Source organism: Dasypus novemcinctus, chromosome 1, assembly GCF_030445035.2.
Source record: "Dasypus novemcinctus isolate mDasNov1 chromosome 1, mDasNov1.1.hap2, whole genome shotgun sequence".
Taxonomy (NCBI): domain Eukaryota; kingdom Metazoa; phylum Chordata; class Mammalia; order Cingulata; family Dasypodidae; genus Dasypus; species Dasypus novemcinctus.
Window position 1 is genome coordinate 4,894,973 of NC_080673.1, and position 6,123 is coordinate 4,901,095.

Consider the following 6,123-nt stretch of genomic DNA (forward strand, 5'->3'; position numbering starts at 1 on the left):
GATCTCTGAAGACTCCACCTTCAGCCCAGGCCTCCAAAGAAGTCCCACCTATAGTTCATGGAATGTGAGCGCAGTGAAAAGTCAGAGTAGAAGAAAGCAAGGCATCATGAGAGCCTGCCCAAAAAAAAGATGGGATAATAACCACAAAGAAAATGTTGATATTACAGACTTTTAAGGATTGTAAACAAAGAAACAAGATAATTAGGTAAGGAACAAGAAACTACTACAAATCACAGCAAGCAGAATTGGGAAAGAACCAAATAAAACTTATAAAAATGAAAAAATAACAAAGTTGAAAAGGAAGTAAAACTAGTTACAAGTATAGCTTGTAAAGTGTACTTTGCCAAATTTGAAATGTATAAATAACCTGTGGAATGAAATAGGTACTAGCACTTTGGATTTTCTTTTGATTATACCATTAGAATCTCAAGTCACCTTACAAGATTTCTGCAGACCACAACATAGAGTAGTTGGGTGATTCAAGCCTTTGCCAAGCTCTGCTTCATACTATAGCGATGTCAACCCTGAACCTTGTTTCAGAAGAGAACAATTTTTATGAGGATTTGCCCAGTTTCCAGAAGGCTGTCTGATTGCTTTAAAAATAATCTAAAAATCATACTATGTAATAACAAATTTTGTTGTGGTTTGGTTACCATTTGATCTCCAGAGTAAAAACAAGGGATCTGATAATATATGGTTCTGAATGTCAGTGACAAAGTATTTAGTGATGTATGCTCAAGAGTGTTTTGTACATTGCAGTTCCCAATCTCATTATGCAGCAGGAAATTGAGGGTCTTTTCTAGCATTTTTTTTTTAAGGAATGGGAGAAAATATAATGGGACAGAAAATACCAGTGTGCTCTACATGTTCTAAGGGTATGTATCTTTTGATATGAGTCATGTTTAGGTTTGGGCATCTATAGGTACTGGATCACTGTAAAATGTTTTACTTAAAGTGAATAGTTACCTGCACTCAGCATTTTTTTTCTTGCTGGGGAGTTCAAAGACAGTGCTATAGAAATTCAGTATCTGGCATCGTTGGTTTTCTTGGCTTTGTGCATGTTAAACCTGTTATTTCTATTGATACAGTATTTCCATAGTTTTTCCAGTACTGTTCAGATTGGTATAATCATCAATAAGAATAAATTCTTCAAAAATAAAAATAAAAAAATAAAGAGAATAGTGGCAAAAAGTTTGAAAGCCACCAATCAGAGCATACGAAAGATGGTTCTAGTAACAACTTTTATGTGAAGATTTAATTTTTAAAAATATAAAATGTGCTTTTCAAAATACACATGACAGATATATTCACCAAATGCAATGAATGTCTCATGATAATGGAGGAGATTGTTGCTATGGGGGGAGGAGTGGGATAAAGGGGGTGTGGGGTATATGGGGACCTCATTTTTTTAATGTGATATTAAAAATTAAAGACAAAAAAAAAACATGACTTTTGTCATTGATTTTGCATTATTCCTATAAATACCAATTAAGTAAAGCTACATTGCACAATGTTATGGGAAAGGAGCAAATAATTTGATTTAAAGTGGGATCTTTAATGACTTTGTAAATCCTTAATACAAAACTCTTGCATGGCAGATTTTGCTTAGATGAAGAACTGAAAACATTTAGGAGGCAATGTCTGAATAAATCTAATAGCTTAAATTTCTTAGTGATGGGATCCTAAAATAAAATTACTTCACTTTTCCCACCATTTCTAGATGAATAATCATTTGCTTATTTGGATCCCTGTGTAAATCTGGTTTCCAAAATGCATTGCTCTCTACTAGGCTGACGGTGGTGAGGAGGCAGGACACGTCCCCACCCGGTTCCTTTCCCCTGTTTGTTATGCGGGCGCCCGGGGGCTTGTAAGTGATCCGGCAGGTTTCTCTGTGCCTTCCGTAGCTATATCCTTTTCTGTGCCTTCCACTAAGATTGGTCCTGTTGGAAAACTATCCTCGATATTTTAAACAAACTATCTCTATGCCCAGATCTTTTCCCTTTTGTTAGTAAAGGGAATGTAATTTTAAAAGGAGGAAACTGCCCACAGGAAAGTAATGCAGATACAAACATTTTGCTTCACAATTAAGTGGTGAGAAGTTTAGGTAGAAGAAATAGAGAAGAAAGTTTTTGCTTAAAATGTATGTGGAATCTACTTAGAGCAGTAACAAGAGCTTTACTGTATGTGGACTGAAGATTTTCCTCTTAGGTGCTCAGGCACATCCTGCTCTAACTGCAATCTGAAGCTGAGTGGCATTTGTTTTTAGAGAGGGCAGTAGGTATTCTGAATCACTGTCTGCCTCGCTAGTGAAGGAACTTTATAACAAGGGTTGGACCCCTGCGGCCTGGGAAGATTTTCACCCCTCTGAGGCTACTTCAGTGGAAATGAGTACTTTAATTCACACATTCTTTTCATTGTTTTGCATTCTTAAATTCACATTTTTCCCCAAATATGTCACTAATAATTTTTTAAAACAGGAAAATGGTAGCAATTAAAAAACTTTGTTGAAACCTTGTCCTCCTCTTTCTCTTCTATTTCTCTGAAGATCAGTAAACCTAGAATTTGTTAGTTTGCCATTTTCACTTAACCCTGAATTCCCTAACTAAACATTCCTTACCTTCCAAGTGCTGCTCAAACATAAAATTTAGAATTGATGATTGTTATTTTATTTTAAAATCCTCATGATAACTGAGAAATTGTGAAGTTTTGATTATAAGATTATCTGCCTGCTCAAAGAAAAGCTTAGCTCCCACTACAACCTGGCAAATACCATTTGTTAAATCACGCTTACCCCTTAATTTCTGTATTTTTCTTTTGTCAGTTTTTAAATATCCTTATTAAATTTTTAATTTATTAATATACATGTAGACACTTTCATAAGTCAAAGGCTTATGAAATGGGAAATGGGAAATGCTCAGTTTTCCTGTCACACTCCTCCTCCTCCAATTCCCACCCCCACACTCCTCTGAGAACTTTCCAGGCTTACACAGCCTGCCAAGCACTGGACTGTAGACCACTTCAGTGTCTGTGACTCACCTCTCAATACTCTCCCCGTGTTCCTGCCTTGTGGTCTTTCTGCCCGTTTCCTCTGCTTGGAACACTCTTTCCCAAATATAATCACATCATTAACTCACTTCCCTGCAGATCTTTGCTCCCAGTCTTTGTGTTTTGCTCTGAGTGAGGCTTTGAGCAGAGGAGGGATGTAATCTGAATTACCAGCTGGTTGTGAAGATGAGAGAAAAGGTTTGTAATGAGCCTAATACTGTAATGAGCACAAAGAAGGTAATGAATGGTATTTACCATTTTTGGTTTTGGTTTTTAATTGTGGTAACATATCCATAGCTTATAATTTGCCATTTTAATAATTTTTAAGTGTACAATTCAGTGACATTACTAACATATACAATGTTGTGCTATCATCACCATCAGTTACCAAAACCTTTCCATCCCACAAAACAGTAACTCCGTACCCATAAAGCTGTAACTCCCCGTCACCCCCACCCCACACCCCCTGGTAACCTCTATTTTCTGTCTGTACGAATTTGCTTATTCCAGATATTCCTTGTAAGTGGAAATCATACAATATTTGTCCTTTCGTGTCTGGCTTACCTCACTTAGCATAATGTTTTCGAGGTTCATCCACGTTGTCGCATGTGTCAGCACTTCACTCCTTTTTACAGATGAATAATGTTCCATTGTATCTGTATACTGCATTTTGTTTATACATTCATCTGTTGATGGGCAACTGAATTATTTCTGTCTTTTGGCTGTTGTGATTAATGCTGCTATGAACACCAGTGTACAAGTATCTGAGTCCCTGCTTTCAATTTTTTGTGTGTAATTTATGGTAAATCTATATTTAACTTTTTGAGGAACTGGCAAACTGCTTTCCACTATGGCTGCACCATTTTACATTCCTACCAGCCATGCACAAGGGTTCCACTTTCTCCACATCTTGCTTATTTTCCACTTTTTTCAAAAACCATCCTAGTAGGTATAAGTGTTTCTTAAATAAATGCAAAGCGTTTTCAGCTGCAGTTTTTAAATGAACAGAACAGAAAATATCAGAATGCCATACATGTTCCAAGAGTAGATACTGTTTTGTGAAAAAATTCCAGCTCATTTCAGAACAATTATGCGATCATTTATTAACATATAAGTACTGGTCATAATGTAAAATGTCCTGTGAGTTCTTTTTTAAAAAAGGAAAAGAAAACCATTTTCCTAAATCCTTGGTTGCTGCTTGATTTGAACGTTTGTGAGGGTTTCAATAGAATGTCAGATCAAATGACATTGTATTTAACCAAAACAGTGCTCAGGTTGGACGGGAGCTGGCAGAAAGTCAGCATGGGTGAATTCTGACAAGTCAGCCGGCCAGAGGGCCAGAGTGGTTTATCCTTGGCACCAATCCATCTAATAGAGTATGCTTCCTAGAGATTTGTTCAATTTGAGATATTGCAAGAAAAAATCGAACCACTTTTCATTGTCGGTATACGGATTCTTGCTCTAAAATCTATTTTCAATTTAGAGCAGAATCATGTATTTTATGTAAACCTGATGTTTCTTTAGTAAGATCCAGAATTGCTGTGTTGTGTGCGTTTCCTACTTGAGCTGTACCTCTGAGTCATTCTAACCTCATCATGCTTTATAGCAGGACACCTACTTTGCAACTAGATTGAGTCAGTGATTAAAAACAAAAATATACTGTTTCTGCACCCACACTGTCGTTTTTTAATTTAAGCAGAAGGAGAATGTCATTGTGAAGCAATTGATTATCAGTGTCAAAATTTCTTCTCCCATCTTTTAAAATTTCACCCTTTTCCACATTCAGTGGTTTTATTTCTTACTGAAAGAAATACTGAGTGACAGTGATTCAGAAGAAAAGAAATTTCAGACATCTCCACCTTGACAATGGACCCAAGTCTGATTGGCAAAGTGAACACTTGAATCTATATCAAAATACAGCTCCATGAATTAGCCCAAAATTTTCAGTGCTTCTATAGACATCCTAAGGAAAACCACAAAGAGAACAGTATTTCCCACCTCTCTTCTAGGACCCTCCTCCCTGCCCCCTCCCCTGTTCCATAGGCATTACCACATATAAAACCTCTTCTCTCACTTTGTCCTCCACTCCACTTGGGTCTAAGTTGCCTCTAATGCTCTAAAGGGTATCTCTTGCAGTTCTCTCCTTTCTCTCTTGCATCATCAGTTTCTACCTACTGGCTCATTCCCTTCAGCAAACAAGCACACTCCAGTATCTCCTTAAACAAGGAAAATGAAAACCTTTATTTGATCTCCCTCCCATCCTCTGCTACTGCCCCATCACTGCTTATTTGCACAGTGAAGCTTCTCCTTTATAACTGGCCTGTGTTGAGTGCTCAGGTAAGTGCCAGGATGGTCCAGATCCCACCCACACTTCCTCACCTAATCCTCTCATTAATCCCATGAGGTACAAACCATCATTATTCCATTTGACAGTGGATCGGTCCATTCCAGGTGGCCTCTGACTTACCTGGGCTGGTGAGTCTTTCCAGCATTACAATTTGGTGGCCCTTGGTATCTCTGAACACCCTTCATTTCACCTCACTGGGTGCTCGCTGCAGGGAGCAAGGTGCTAGCAAGCATCTTCTCTGATTCAGAAGAGATGCGTTGGCTTATACAGTGAGCACTAGCAAGCTGTACTATCCTGAGAATGCTGGAACACTGTGCTGGGGAGGGCTCTGACTTCCCTACTTCATATGTCCCCAAAGGCCAAGTCATCAAAAACCCCTCAGAGGGAGCAAATGTCACTCGAGCAGTTGGGCACCTGCCTCCCACATGGGTGGCCCCAGGTTCAGTTCCTGGAACCTCCTAGAGAAGATGAGAAGACAGACAAGGGAGCCATGATGTGTGTGTGTGTGGGGGGGGGAAGGGGTTAAAATAAATAAATATGTAAATCATTTTTAAAAAATAAAACCCTCAGAGATCAAAGTTGGATATGAATTCTTTGGAATAAGTTTTTTTGTTTTGTTTTGCACTATTTGGGAGATCCCTACAGCTGGGCATTCAGTGGTCAGGGCTTTATTTCAGCAAGTGTTTCTGGCTGGCAGCTTATGGAAGACAGGCATCACAAATAGAATCAGC

General features: G+C 38.3%; 1 non-coding gene across 1 annotated transcript; it reads left to right on the top strand.

Annotated features, from left to right (window-relative positions):
- The first annotated feature begins 950 nt into the window (after positions 1 to 950).
- LOC111761432 (small nucleolar RNA SNORA8) lies at positions 951 to 1,090 on the top strand. Its single transcript, XR_002794807.1, has one exon. It is a non-coding gene; the product is annotated as a small nucleolar RNA SNORA8 (small nucleolar RNA).
- Positions 1,091 to 6,123: the final 5,033 nt, after the last annotated feature.